General features: G+C 39.7%; 1 long non-coding RNA gene across 1 annotated transcript in view; it reads left to right on the top strand.

Annotated features, from left to right (window-relative positions):
- LOC106508874 (uncharacterized) overlaps positions 1-15700 on the top strand; it is a 206202-nt gene that overhangs the window by 136847 nt on the left and 53655 nt on the right.

Raw genomic sequence — 15700 nt, 5'->3', positions numbered from 1 at the left:
GAATTCTGGAACATTATAGTTCAAAGAGAACTTGGGGTCAATTTAACCAGGGAGGTAAGTTGTCACTCAAGGCCACACAGCAAGTAGAGAAATAGCCAGACTGAATGAAGACATGATTAGAGCCAACTGAGCAAAGATAGGTGCACAGATTATGAACTAGCAAGCCATTTCTTTATGTCTTTTTCATGGATTTCACTAACTTAGGAGGAGAGATCAGGAAACACTGAGACAGGGTAAAGAAGCACTCTGCTTACTGCAAGATCTATTAGGGGCACTGCGTGTGGTTTGGTATGAAAAGAAGTGGAAACTGTTATCTACACTGAAATCTTTAATTCTCTGTCTACTTAGTGTTTAGAATTAGAGGTTGACTAGGTAACTACTCATGAAAGATGGAAGGACCATCCAGAGGCAGGTTGATTTCTATATCTGCACCATACTCACCCTCAGCTCTTTCCCTGTACTCATACCTGGGTGCTCCCTTGTGATTATTTGGTGAGATGATCCCACATAACTTCAGAAGCTGGGTCATCAATGGCAGTACAGCTTCCATGTCTATGATGGGCTGTTTGCCTTGGGATCAGCTGCCACACTATGGGGGAAGCCCAGGCTGCTCAAAGGCCACATGTAGGTAGGTGTTCTGGTTGGAAGTCCAGCAAAGGTTTCAGCCAACAGCACTGTGTGTTAGGAAGCCTACAAGATAAAGCCATCTGCCCCCACATCTGTTAGCAGCTGCGTAAGTGTCCCTGGACAAAATCACCTAATTAATTCCAGCTTCCCTACCACACAATGAGAAATAAAAATAAATGATTACTGTAATTTAAAATGGTTAAAGTTTTGAGGTAGTTTGTTTCAATAGATAAGGAGAATGTTGCTCTTATAAATGGTGGGTAGGGGAGTAAAAATAAAGTTATTATCATTTAAAAAGCAAAATGAATTTGCAATCAGTCAGACTCATATTCAAACACAAAGATACAAACTGATTTCAAAGGAAACTAAACTAATAGCAAAGCTTATAGGGTTCTAGCAAACCCATAGATAAGAGGAGTGCCCTTGTGGCACAGCAGGTTAAGGATTTGGTGTTGTCACTGCAGTAGCTTGGGTCACTGCTGTGGTGCAGGTTCAATCTCTGGCCTGGGAACTTCCATATGCCACAGGTGCAGCCAAAACAAATGAACAAACCATAGATAAGAGACTATATGATGGGATAGGGGGGTGGTTAGCAACACTTTCTGAACTTCAAATGCTCAGTTGTAGAGATGCAAACGTAATTATGCACACAGCTCTGTATTTGCTAAAAAATTAGGCAAGGTGGCCTTATGAGTCTTTTCCACCTCTAACTTGTGTCATTCTGTCTTCATCGTGTGGGTGTTCAGTTTGCTGAAGAAGCCAGATTTCAGAACAGCTTTCTTTCGGAAACGATGTTTTTAAAGTTAAGGAAAAAAGCTTGCCACATTGTCGAAGTGGCAGTTATAAAAATAGATATAAAATAAATTGAAAATTCATCGCAATTGTGCTGCAGAAGCCACATTGAGAACTGAATTACCAAGTAAAATGAACAAAGTGGGCTTTCAACTAAATGAGTAAGCCAGGCTCCTTACAGTATGAAAATATGTTGGAAATGGCTAGAGGGATTGCAAAGTAAGTGAAGAAAACACTGTGTGTACAGGGCTAGAGCGGGGCTAGCATAAAATAAAGATTTTTAGACAGCTGATGTTGTAGCAGAAGGCAGGGGTCCGAGAGCTGGATTATAATCCTAACTCATAAAAAACAGTCAAAACAGTGCTTAGAAAGTGCAGAGAAATGGAAACCAGGATATGTCCAAACAGTTTTGTACTGGTGGAAAGATGCTAAGGTAGAAAACCAAGGGACTTGGACCAGGTTGTGTGAGATGAAAGTACATGCCTTCCCTCTCTTCATCCCACCCCCGCTGTCCTCAGACGCATGTCAACACCATACGTTTTTAAAGAGCAAAAGTGACTGCACGTCCCTCACTTACATCTGCACAGATGGAACAATAATTCATCAGTTTCCTAACACTGCATCATCACTTTCTAAGCAACGGTTGGAGACCTTCACCGGATTGAAGTTCTAATGAGACCGAGGGTGTCATTGAAGTTCCTCCGTTAACAAGTGTTTTTTGCTCACTTGGCATCTACTGGGCATGATGTCAAGTGTTTTGGAAGGATGAGAAGTTCTAAAGCCTGTGAGCAGCTAGTTCTTACCTACTCAAGGAGACACTTAAATTCATAAGGATGTATGAGTCCTGCAAGAGTTCAGGCAGTGTTAATGGGAAGAGTGGGAAAAGTAGAGTGTGAAATATTGGCGTAGTTGAGGCAAGTCTTTCCCAATATGGGCTTGCTCTGCACCTGGTGCATAGTAGGTGCTCACAAAATGTTTAATGAAATCAATGTACAAACAAAACATCAGGAAAGGAGGTCCCAAAATGTTCTGAGCAGTATTCTAGCCCAACTTAAGATTCAGGGGCAAGGGTGAATGTCAGGGCACACCGGCCCAAGGAAGCCTAGGAAGAAAGTGATATGTTCCTGTTCTGTGATAGGAACATGGAAATCAGCAAAGCTGCCTGATTCTCAAGAGAGATTACTCTGACAGCAGAATGTGAGAACAACCGAAAGAGAAATTCAAGTGAGGCAGCATTAATTTCAGTTCTTCCCAGCCTTGGCAGCGCGTATGGCTCTGTGCTCAGCATGTGTTGAGGGGCAGGTGCCACAAGAACAGGGTGCAGTGAATCTGTGAGTGATGGTTATTGATGTCCACCTCACCTGCCTTCACCGATCAAGGTGGCTCTGAGATTTGCGTGTCCTCCAAGTGGTACGGAGCCTAAACATGAAGATGCTCACCCGGGTCGTTTTCTAGGAACTTGGGGTCAGTCGCATCTAGTTCAAGCTGAGCTGGTTAAGACTGGCTAGGACCACTAATCCTCCAGCTGGGCATGCTCGAGTGTCTACTGCAGTGACCCTTAGACATCCAAGGGCCAAAAACTACCCCCTCAAACTCTGCTAAGTTCTTCCATTTTCGAACATGCAGAGACCTGTACTTAGTTACACCTGCACAGAACAATAATTCCACACCTTTTTCCAATCATCTTTCCCCACTACCCAAGCCCCAGACCACCATGTTTCTTTATTCTTTATCCCATAAAATCCCCAGAGCCCCTTGCCTTGGGGAGGTGGACCTGAGACTTGTAGCCTGACTCCTCCCTTGGCTGCCTTATGAATAAAGCATCTCTCTGCTGCAGACCTCGGCATCTCAACGTTTGGCTTGCTGCACCTTGGTAGGGCAAACCTGGTTGGGTAACAGAAGCCAGGGTGCAGCTAGCTTGGTGGTGATTCAAAGTATGTGACTGGGGCATGCTGAGAGGCGGGCAAGTCAGTGGAACCAAAACTTCCAGAGGAAAAAAAAAAAAAAAAGCTTATGAGAAAGTATATGGAATGAAGCCTGAAAAAATGAAAGAATGGCCCACACCGAAGTTATTGTAGAATAATTGTGAGAAATACACCCTCTGTGTCATGAGGTTTACCGAGAACCAGGGTTTCTTGTCAGAAGAGAAAAGGAATCATATGCCCCCCTTCAGCCAAGCAACAAGGAACATGCCTTACTTAAGACAAGCACACTTTAGCAGAGTAATTCTGACAGTGAAAGATTAGCATCTCTGCAGATCCACTGAATGTTTGGTACCAGGGATAAGACCTTAAATGGCATTTCATGGAAAAGCAGAAAGGTTCTATGGGCTCTAGAGACAGACTGCTTGGGTTTGAACGTACTACTTATGAGTCCTGTGACTTTAGACAGGTTACTTAACCTCTCTGTTCCTACTTTCCTCATGAAAAGGAGGACAATTCTATTTGAGGTTATAATGAGGATAAACTAATTAATTACATATGAGGTGCTAGGAATAGTTCTTGGCTCCTAGGTAGAGATCAATAATTATCAGCTACCATTATGACTGTATTAACTTGGTCTTTTGGTCTCTCTCTTTTTTTTCTCTCTCTCTCGTTTTTTTTTTTTTTTTTTTTTTTTTTTTTTTTTTTTTTTTTTCCTAAAGGAGAAGCAAGTTGTTACTATCCATTTTTCTATGGTGGAATGTCAGAGACAGACACCTCGGTGGCTTGTCCCAAGTAACACAATGACTTGGTAGCATTCAGAAAGAACTCCCTTCTCAAATCCTGCTGGTAGAGAGAACCTCGTTTTATTTTTCTGGAACAAAGCTAAGAAATACATACGGTTACTGAGTTGAACAAAATAGAATCATAAATAAATTAGTTGCATTTTGCTGTCCCTGTCTGAGAAAATGTGAAAAAGCATTTTCCTTTCTATCTGAAAGGACATCTAAAAGGAACCAGACCACATAATGACACTGAGACGTCTGTACCTGAAGTAAAATGAATCACAGTGGAAAAGGATGATGTCTGCCAGGAGGCTTGGGATATTGTTTTCATTATCCAGTTATTTTCTATGTAAAAGCCACTCGTGTCTTAGAATGGACCTTGTCATCTGAAAAGCACTTCGTCTTCTTATACTTGCAAAGATTTAAGTGGAAATTGTTGCTTTTGGGAAAGAGCCATAAGGAGAGATTTGACTGCCTTTAAAAGCCTTGATCCATTTGCCTCCTAATACCAGTAAGTCCCTCCCCTGCATGACAGGTTCTGTGCCTTCCAGAAGCTAATACTAATCTAATAATCCTAGAAACGATCAGCTCTTCAAAGCATTGTGTACACATGTGTGTGTATTTTGTGCGGTCACATAGAGGAATGCTCTTATGTAACTCTCAGCAGCAACCTTGCAATGTTTGTATGATTTTTCTAATTTTGCAGATGAGAAAATCGAGGCTACCAAGGTTAAGTCTATCGTTCAAGGTCAAACAGCCACCAAGGGATGGGAGATGGAGTATCATTTCCACTCAGTTTCTTTGTCCCCACCTCTCAATTATTACCAACATCCTCTGTGGATGTTGTTTAAGCCCTTTCATTAAAAATACTAGAAAATTTAATAAAAACTGGAGCCACTATCCTCAGGGATTCCTACAGAACTTGGGCAACTTGAAACAAGATTCACATGATGTGTTCTATCACTATTCTTGGTGCTATCTGGACATCAGTCAGTATCATGTAAACTGGTCTTATGCATTTCTGGTTCTATAAATTCAATGAGGAAATTCAGTGCCTCATTTTCCTGAGTTTAATATGGCATCCCCAATGTTTTGATACCACAGAGTTGTAGATATGTTATTAATACACAGTAAAATGACTCTTCCTATAAAAGATTCTTTAGAACATTAGGAGGAAAGTTCAACTGACTCTATTTGCAACAGTGATAAACTAAAAATGAATCCCTTGGTTAAAAAAATAGTGATCTTAAATATAACCCTTTGAGATTTCTTTCTAAGGAACAGCATTGAATTTATTGTTATTCGTTATAGGTGAATTCATCATAGGTGTATTACAGCAGACTTCTTTCCCAGATGCATTATTTATTTACTGATATTGAAATTCTAAAAATGAACTGTCTCTTGGCTTATGGGGAAGAAAATAAACAAAATTTAGACATAACCACACCTCTGTGGCTTTCTCAGCTGAGCAATGTTGGAAAACTCATGTGCAGACACAAGTGACCCTTTCTCTCACTAACAACTACTTCAAAAAAAAAAAAAAAAAACTTGGGAATTCCCATTATGGCTCAGTGGTAAAGAAGCCAATTAGAATCCATGAGGATGCAGGTTCAATCCCTGGCCCAACTCAGTGGGTTAAGAATCTGGTGTTGCAGTGAGCTGTGGTGTAAGTCCCAGATGCAGCTGGGATCTGGCTTTGCTGTGGCTGTGGGGTTGGCCTGTAGTTGCAGCTCCAATTCAGCCCCTGGCCTGGGAACTTCCATATGCCGAGGGTGTGGTCCTTAAAAAAAAAAAAAAAAAAAAAAGAGGCGTTCCTGTCATGGCTCAGTGGTCAACGAATCTGACTAGGAACCATGAGGTTGCAGGTTCAATCCCTGGGCTCACTCAGTGGGTTAAGGATCCGGCATTGCCATGAGCTGTGGTGTAGTTTGCAGACATGGCTCAGATCTGGTGTTGCTGTGGCTGTGGCAAAGGCCAGAGGCTATAGATCAATTAGACCCCTAGCCTGGGAATGAAGGCCCTAGAAAAGACAAAAAAAAAGAAAAGAAAAGGAAAAACTCTAGGAATGTGGAGAACAAAGGAAGGATAAGAGAGATTTCTAAATATGTTCTGGTAACTTTATTTTTTTGTTTGTTTGCTTTGCTAGTATTACATGGCATCAGGATATATTTGTTATTTCATTTTTTAAAAAATTCATACAGCTAGCTGCAGAATTCACAGATTTTTCAACTACACACTGGGTGTATTTAGAAAAATTAATCATATTTTGGTTATAAAGTGTGATTTGATCCATTTAAAGTGTTGAACTATTACAGGCTATGTTTTCTGATCATAAGGCAGTGATGTTAGAAATGGAAAACAACCATAAAACTAAGATGTAGCCACATGTTTAGAAATTTAAGAAATAGTCATGTAAATAAAGTATGGTTCAAAGAAGAAATTATAGATTAAATAATATTTCAAATTGGATAATGAAAATACAAGATTTCATAATTTGTAAAATGCTGCTAAATCATTACCTACAGGATATTTCATTTATGATACATTGATCATAAAAGACAAAATGAGGAAAAAAGTGAAGTAAGAAGCCATTTCAAGATGTTATAGAAAGAAGAGTAAGTTAAGCCAAGGAAAGCAAAAAGAGGGAAAAAAGATAAGAGCAGAAATTCATGAAATATAAACAAGTTATACAATGGAGAGGCTCGAAAGAACCAAAAGTTGGTCCTGTTAAAAGATAATAAAATTAATACAACTTGCCAAATCTGACACAATAAAATGAAAACCAAAAACCAAAACAAAACAAAAATGAAACCCCACCACTACTAAGGAAAATGTAATAGAAAAAAATCTTACCTTAAAGAAAACTTCAGGACTGAATGGCTTTAATGTTATGAAAACTCTTCCAAGTAACAGAACAAGAGAGTAGAGTCCCCAAGTCATTTTAGGAGGATAACACAACATTGATATTAAAACCAAGGAAGCAAAATTGTGTTATGTTGTGTTGTGTTAAGTTATGTTATATTATATTATGCTATATTATTTTATTCATCAATGAATGTGAGTACAAAAATCCTTTGTAGATTAATAAACAAATATAGCATTTTATAAAAGGAGTAATACGTATGACTTAATTGTTTTAATCCCAGAAACTCAAGATTAGTTTGACATTCAAAAATCAATCAAATAATTTTCCATATTAAAACATTGCAGGAGGAAAATTATAGCATCATTTCAACAGTTGCTTAAAAACCATTTGACAAAATTAAATATCTATCATGATCATAAACTTTCTTAATGATTTTTATTTTTTCCATTATAGTTGGCTTCCAGTGTTCTGTCAAATTTTCTACTGCAGAGAAAAGTGACCCAGTCACACACACACACACACACACACACACACACACACACATTCTTTTTCTCACATTATCCTCCATCATGTTTCATCACAAGTGACTAAATATAGTTCCCTGTGATATACAGTAGGATCTCATTGCTTATTAAGGAACTTTAAAAATAGGAGAAAAAGAAGTTTCTGAAGTTGAAAATAGTATATACAAAAAAATCTACAGGAAACACTGTACTTACTGGTATACTTTGTGAAGGAAACAGATTAGCATTAATCTGTATACTGAAGGTCTTAGCAACTGCAATATGGCAAGAAAAAGAAATATAGCTGTGAGGATCAGCAAGGAAGTGTCTTTTTTAATGAATTATGTAGTTTTGAAAGAAGAAATTGGAATGAATGTACAGATTCAACTTGGAGGAGATCTGAGCATTGAGGAGCCTGAAGCATAATGTTAACCAAAGAACATAAAAGAAGACATACTGCATGACTTCACATGCAAAAAGTTAAAGAAACAGGCAAAATTAAACTATACTGTTTAGGGATATACAATTTGGTAGTAAAACTTTAAAGAAAAGTCAAGGAAGTAGTTCTAATAAATTCAGAATATTAGTTCCTCCCAGGGTGGGAAGGATACGGAAGGGACAGAGGAATTTCTGCTAGATGCTAATAATAGTATATGCATTTTTTTACCTAAGTAGAGATTATAGAGTTTTTGATTTACCTTTCATTAAGCTGCTGATTTATATTTTATGTACTCTTAGGTATGTTTATACTAAATAAACAGTATAAAAGTATTTTTTTAATATAATGTGTTGGGAAGGAAGAAACTTTACTCTTCTAGCTTCTTATGACGGGTCTAAAAATTAAATTGACATGAGACAGGTTAACAGGAAAAAAAGCAAACAAGGAATTTAATTACAGGAGTTCCCATTGTGGCTTAGCCGGTTAAGGACCCGACATTGTCGCTATGAGGATGCATAGTTCAGTCCCTGGCCTTGGTCAGTGGGTTAAGGATCTGGCATTGGCATAAGCTGCAGTGTAGGTCTCAGAAGTGGCTCAGGTCCTGAGTTGCCCTGGCTCAGCTGTGGCTCGGATTTGACCCCTGGCTTCAAACTTTCAAATGCCACAAGTGTGTCCATTAAAAGAAAAAAAGAGTTAATTACATGTGTACATGGGAGAGACCCAGGTAAACTGAGTAACTTGCCCAAAGGGCTGAAACCCTCACCTTAAATACCACCTTCAAAGACTGAGGAGGATGTTGCGAGGAGGGATTTGAGTCTTCAAAGGGGAAGAAGGCAATTTGGCTGGAGATGGAAAAACAAATGCTTCATGAACAAATGTCTCCCTGGGCCAGCAGAGACAATGGGACACAGAGAGGAATTTTAGACACAGGGACTTTGCTGGGTTCCTCCCTGTCTGCCCAGCTGGTTCATACTACAGTTACATAAGGTGACATCTCTCCTCCTGGACCAGGTTCTTTGTCTACATTCTTTTAGGCAGTTAGTGGGGTGGTCCAAAGTTCTTCCTGAGTCTTTTGGGATGCAATTGTTTTAAGCTCAAAGTAATTCACATACCAAAGAGACCCGTGTTGGGATGGCAAATTTTCTTCCCTAAATATGCATGATAAATAAAATTGAAGAAAATTAAACTTCACTCCAAATAAATATTGATTAAGGCAAGAACATTCATCCCACCTGTCAAAATGAAAATCAGAGATTCTGTCTTGCTAATTTTTAATAGAACTTTGCATTATGCAAATATATATACTGTCCTATGGAGAACATTTCACTGAACACTCAGTCTTGCTTTGCTGAACATCTCCTCTTTGGTGATAGATTGTTTTTCTCTGCTAAACACCTGAGTGGAATAAAGTATTTCCTATAGATGAACTTACATTTTGATATTAAGGCTACAGATCCCTCAATTAGTGCCTAATTATGAGCGGGGGGGGGGATAAACAAAAAGTCAAGAACTGTCAAACACTGAAGAAAACAAGATGATTTACATAATAAAAATAACTTTTAAATGTTCATTGGCTTGTACTTGATAACTTAATGTGTCATAAAAACTGAATCACTTCAGCTAGCATTCTGATCCTTCCTAGACCTATAATAAAGCTGAATAAGGGGCACTTTACTGGTGGAATGTGCCAACATTTTATACACTTATTCAAAAAGTATTTATTGAGTGACTTCTATGTACCCCGCACTGCTCTAAGTGCTCAGGTTACAGCACCTGATAAAACAAAAATCCATGCTCTTTTGAAGTTTATATTCTCATTTGGAAGACAGGTGAGAAACAATAGTTAAAATCATGACTGTGATAAGTGCTATGAAGACAAAAAGGCAGGATGGAGAGGCAGAGAGGGAGGAAGTAAACTCAGGTAGAATGGGATGCTGAATGCTGCTCTTGTTCTTGTGGCAGTGGGATGAGAGTGCTGAACCCTAACCACCAGACCACAAGGGTCAGGAGCCTGGCCATAGGTCCCTGGTACTTGTCCTTTTGGAGAAAAAAATTCAGCAAAGTGACTGACAGTAGTGAGGCAAATAAAGTGTTTATTGGGAGAGAAGATACATGCAGAGAAAGCACAGGCAGGTTCCAGTGGCCGGGGGGGGGGGGGGGAGAGAGAAAGAGACAGAGAGAATAAGTAAAGTGAGGAGGAAGAATGCTTTGGAGGTGATTTAAGCCGTTTATATGGGGGAAGTCCTTCCGGCTTCTCTGCCCAATCATCGTGGTTTGTCTGGTTTTGAGTCTCTATTTGGCCTGACTCAGGGCCCTTCCCTGTGTGCATGCATATCTTTTAGCCAAGATAGATTCTAGCACAAGGGTCTCTGAGAAGTTAACTGGACATACTATGGTTGGACGCCTCTCCCTTCTCTGACCTTTGAGGAACCTTTCTGCCCATGTGTAGTTCGGGAGGTCTCCTTGACCTCAAGAATGAGAAATATGTGGTCTATTTATCTTTTATCCAACCAAGATTCAACTCCCCCTTGCTCCTGCCATAATCTATCTTGATTATGGGACAGATTCCAGTTGCCCAGCCTGGGATCCATCCATCTCCTGCCTCAGTTGGCTGGTTTGTGAGGTGGATGGGGGAGATTCCTCAGAAAGCAGATGTATTTCACCCTGCTGAGAATGACTGCAGGAGTATAGAAGGCTGAGTATGCTTCGAGTATGGGAAAGCTACAAAATCTAGGTATGAGAAAATTCAAGATTCTCAAACAAACCTCAAGAAATCAGCTAGAAGATTATCTGCCTTTTTCAATTCAGGCTTTTCATTAAGAGGTGGTAGATCTCATTGCTATATTCACATAACATTATGAAATTTTTATCCCAAGGAAAGGAGTTTGGAAGTAACTAATACCTCAGGAGTCACCCAAAAACTCTTTTGTTCTCTTACTACTGAAAGTCTTTCTAAAGCCTGCACTTTTCTTATTCCTGCCTGAAAAAGAATGGTTAAATTGAGACAATTGAAGGATAGGTGGATGTTTGATTCCTTTGTGTGTTGTAATGTCATTGTTTTCAACATCGTTCAGTCACTTTTATGATTGGATGTGATGGAGAAGTAAACTATCACAGAACCATCTCTGACAAGGGTCAACATGATCTCTGTGATAATATGACCCTTTTCCCTAAAACTGGAATATAACAAATATGAACAAACAAACAAATGAAATAAAGCTGTTTTAAAAATCTGATTGGCAAAGATTATGTATAGCCATTTTGGTGAGTTACTCAGTTTTCCTGGGTCTCTCCCATATATATCTGTGATTAAACTCCTGTCTGAGTGCCTCCTGTTAAATCTGTCGCATGTCAGTTTAATCCTTAGACCACCTGAAGAGCAGAGGAAATTTTCCTCCCCAGCAGCAGGCATGGCTGGCAGGATTCAACTTTAATGGCTGAACACTACTCACCCTGAGGCTACTGCAGCTAAAAGATCTTGGGACAATTACAAAAGCCTTCCTTCTTTTCTCTTTTCTGAATTTAAATTAGGAGGAGAAAGTATTTTTGAAGCGGGTTCCTTGGACTGCTCAGTGGTGCTAAATTTGGTAGAGTTATTGATCCTTTTACTACCAGAGATGGTCACGGTTTTTCTTCATCTCTGTCTATTGTGTCATTCATCCTGTTCAATGTCCTGAGAGCTTGACTCTGTGACCAGGGAGGATATTCTCTCTGGTCTCTGCCATCAGAAAGGTACATGCACCAGTGCATATTTGGTGGTCAGTCAAATAGATTGGGACTCTGAGCAGTTGTAGCCAGTTGGTCAGAAGCACAGGTGACAACTTGGGCTTGCAACTTGCATCTTTTCATCTGGCCATGCCAGCTTTCAGTAGAGCTTGTCATAAGGGATACTAGTCTATAAAGGGCCTTTGTCATCTCAATCTTCATTGCTTTGTTAGTGCTGACACTGTACCATCCTTAATACCTGTGCATTCTTGGACTATTTGGGGGAGTCAACTTTCTGTGCCATATCCTTCGCACCCTTGGGGAATGCCTCTTATGTCCTTCGTTAAGTCATAAACGATCTTCTTAGTTTGAGTCACTATTAAGGTCTTCCTCAACAATGGCCAGAGGATGGGTCCTTTGAACAGGAAAATTTTTCTAAATTGGTAAATTTTTAGAGAGCTCTCAAGGTAAACGCTATTTTATTGGTACTTATGGAAAGACTAAATTAAAAGGTGAGAATAAAAGAAGTATAACAGCTAGCCTGAAAAACTTGCTTAATTTAAAAAAAAAAAATGGTTTAGGGAGTTCCCATCCTGGCTCAGTGGTTAACGAATCCAAGCAGGAAGCACAAGATTGCGGGTTCGATCCCTGGCCTTGCTCAGTGGGTTGAGGATCCAGCGTTGCGTGAGTTGTGGTGTAGGTCGCAGACATGGCTCCAATCCTGCGTTGCTGTTGCTGTGGTGTAGGCCAGTGACTACAGCTCCGATTAGACCCCTAGCCTAGGAACCTCCATATGCCATGGGTGCGGCCCTAGAAAAAGACAAAAAGACAAAAAAAAAAAAAAAAAGGGGGGGTTTAGGAGTTCCTGCTGTGGTAAGCAGGTTAAGAATCTGACTGCTGTGGCTTGGCTCCGCTCATGTTGCTGAGGAGGCTAGAGTTCAATTCCTTGCCCAGCACAGTGGGTTAATGGATCAGCATAGGTTGGTAGGTTGCAGCTGCTGATCACATTCAACACCTGGCTTGGTAACTTCCATATGCCTAGGGTGCACCCATTAAAAAAAAATAGTTGAGAACCATTAACAATTTGCCCTCTGAGCTTCCCCTTCATGGGTTTTACAGATGCTACTAAAATCATTAGGTTAATTAATAAGAGAATGAAAAGAAGCCAAGGGGAAAGTCAAGGGATTCTTATCAACAGGTAGACATTTTTAAAGGGTTGTTTAAAAATAAGGTAAATAAAGCAAATATTGAAAGAGGCAGAACTAAGAGGCGTCAGGAAGGGAAGAGTCCCAGGAAACATCCTACCAGGTAGAAATGTTTAGTTAATAATAAATGGGATGAGTAAAATGAGCATCAGTGGGGTTTAAAACAGAGGTTTTAAAATACCACTACCTAAGTTTGGGTGAGGACCCTTTGTGACCCCCCTAGTGGTCCCCCAATATCAAAAGGCCCCCAAATCCATTCTATTTATCCCAGCTTGGAGAAATTTTAAAAGTTGGAAGACAAAGATTATAAAATCGCTGAGAAAGAAAACCAGTGATTGCTGAAGCTGCATTTAGACCAATTAATCATGTTAAGGTTGACAAAAGGGCCTGGATCCCTTAGCTCAAACCCTCACTGGGAACCCAAGGCCTTTCACACAAGAGTATAATGGCTGAGGGGTAAAGAGGAGACATTTCCAGTTCTCCTTGATGGAAACCCCACGAGCCGTGGTACTAAAATCCATGGGCAGGGTTGGGACTTGGCTATAGGTAGATTAAGAAAACATAAAATGCAAGGGTGAGAGGATTATAAAAGTTGGAATATTAGTGACCATGTTTTGTGTGTAGGTTAGTCACTGTTGCCTGAGTGTTTTATGGCATTAGATGTTATGTCTGGCCCAGTAGGCTTACTCAGTATTTTAAGACTGAGGCTCATTGACTGGATCCCAGCAGAGGCTGTGGTTAGACGTGTAAGAGTTGATGGAACTGAGGTAAAGGCTTGGAGGAAGTTAGGTGTGTTGAACAAGTTTTTTTTTGTAAAGTGATTGTATCTCTTTGACCTCATTGTATTGTATTGTGGGGATGGATATTATGTCTCACTGGGGATGTTTTCCCTGCCTGGAATTGTCAATCCTGGGATGAATCTGCCCTTCAGGCAATGTTAATTGCACTTGCAGAAGGGAGCCAGTAGGGTTGCCTGAGCCTCCAGGAAGGGAGGTAGAAGCTGGGTGCTGAGATTCAAGGACTAATAAGGGAGGTAAAGGAGATTTCTGCTCTTTGGGTGACTGGGTCTATTGAATTGGGCACTTGCAAAAAGGCCATTTTTGAATGCCTTGTGCAGACTGTTTTAGGTGTGATAATTGAACCCCGAAGTTCTAGAACATAGAAATCTTTTGATTTCCATTTTAGTTGGACATCTTCTCCCTGATAGAAAGATGCAAGTGAAAGAAAACTTAGTTGGATAGGCTTTTGATATCACTTAGGCAGCAGCCCAGTTCTTTGGGGGAATTAATAACAACTGTCTTTGTCTTGCAAATCTCTACAAAATCAGAAATGTAAACGCAGCCCATAGTCTCCTGAGGCTGAGTACAGTTAACACAATTGGTAGAACTAGAAACCAGGAAAAAAGAAAGATAGAGGGAAAGATGCCTTTAAAAAAAAAAATACAAACCACTAGGAAATCTCCCTTGCCCAATATCTAGCCTACAATAATCCTTAAGATTATTTGTCAAGGACAATTACAGGTCTTAAAAGTTGTTTTTTTTTTTTTTCTTCCCCATAAAAGAGCCTTAGCCACCTGAGCAAATAAACTTAACCTATTTCAACTGTTATTTATAAACTAGTGAGTTTTATAATAATTTAAGTATTATATTTATACCTGATTCATGACAGAGGTTTTAAAGTGAAAGCTAGGAAATCTCTGGTTGCATCTCTCTGTATGTCTATGTGTGTTTTTTATAAATAGGGCATTTTTCTACCTTCAGATGGAATTTAGAAGATAACTTTGTAAAATAACTCTCTTTAATTGGGTTAAAATTGCTTATAAACTTACCCAAACATTTTTTAGGTTCATGTCATTATTGACTCAAAAAAAAAAAAAAAAGCACAACCTAAATGTTGAGTTATGTTTTATTCTACAGACATTAGACAGCATTAGAACTTCAAACCTGGGAGACAGCATCTAAAATAATGCTGAGAGACTGCATTATTTGACTGAAGAGGTCAAAGAGGAACCAGGATACATAAGAGTTTTTGCAACAAAACCAGGTAGATGGGACATCCAAGGATTACTGTTAATGAAGGAAAACCAGATATCTCAAGTTAAGGAAGTTAGCACTTTTCTATATATGGGAAGATGAAAGAGTCTGGGCTTGCTGAAATCAGTCCTTTGATAGTCATCTCAGCTGTCTGGGGCCTGTGTCATTTTTTTCCCCTCTTGAATCTCCTCAGGGTGCACCTTTGGGGGCTGACTGAAGTGGCTGATGACTTGATTGTGGGCATCCTGTTTCCATCCTGAGTTCCCTCAGGGATTACCTTTGGGGTGGCTGTAATGTGATGGCTTGATGGCTATTAACATACATTGTTCACAGACAATATTATAGGTCTTATGTAAGGTAGGCCCAAAGGATGAGATCCAAGGTCAGGCATAAAAGACTTTATTAGCGGGGTATACTGCCTGGCTGACTCACAAAGGGAGGTCAGCAGTCAGCCATTCTAGGAGGGAGGTTATATGTGAGTGCCAAGAAAGGGGTCTCTGTGCAGAAGCTGATTGGCCATTTCTTATGTAAATAGGGTGAAAAGGAGCAGACCAATCAGTTTGGGGGAATTGTTAGTAGGATATGAACAGAAGTTTAGACATTCTCCTGGGTGAGGTAGTCTTTAAGATTGGGTCACATGATTTGGGGAAGACTTAGTCATGTCTTAGTCATGTCTCTCCAGGAGCTGGGCGAGAGCCTAGAGCTAAGTCTTGCTGTTCCCTGGAAGAACCTAACACTTATGATCTAGGATTAATCATTAGTAAATAAATGATAGTTTAAGGTTTTTGGTTTAATTAAAACAATATATCTTTAGTTATCAGCC

This window comes from Sus scrofa, chromosome 1 (assembly GCF_054392235.1).
Source record: "Sus scrofa isolate SSC_HxYL_T2T_F1_AM1 chromosome 1, Sscrofa_HxYL_maternal_Yorkshire_Landrace_v2.0, whole genome shotgun sequence".
NCBI classification, from domain to species: Eukaryota; Metazoa; Chordata; class Mammalia; order Artiodactyla; family Suidae; genus Sus; species Sus scrofa.
Note: the sequence above shows the minus strand (reverse complement) of the source record. Positions and strands in the feature narration are given on the sequence as shown.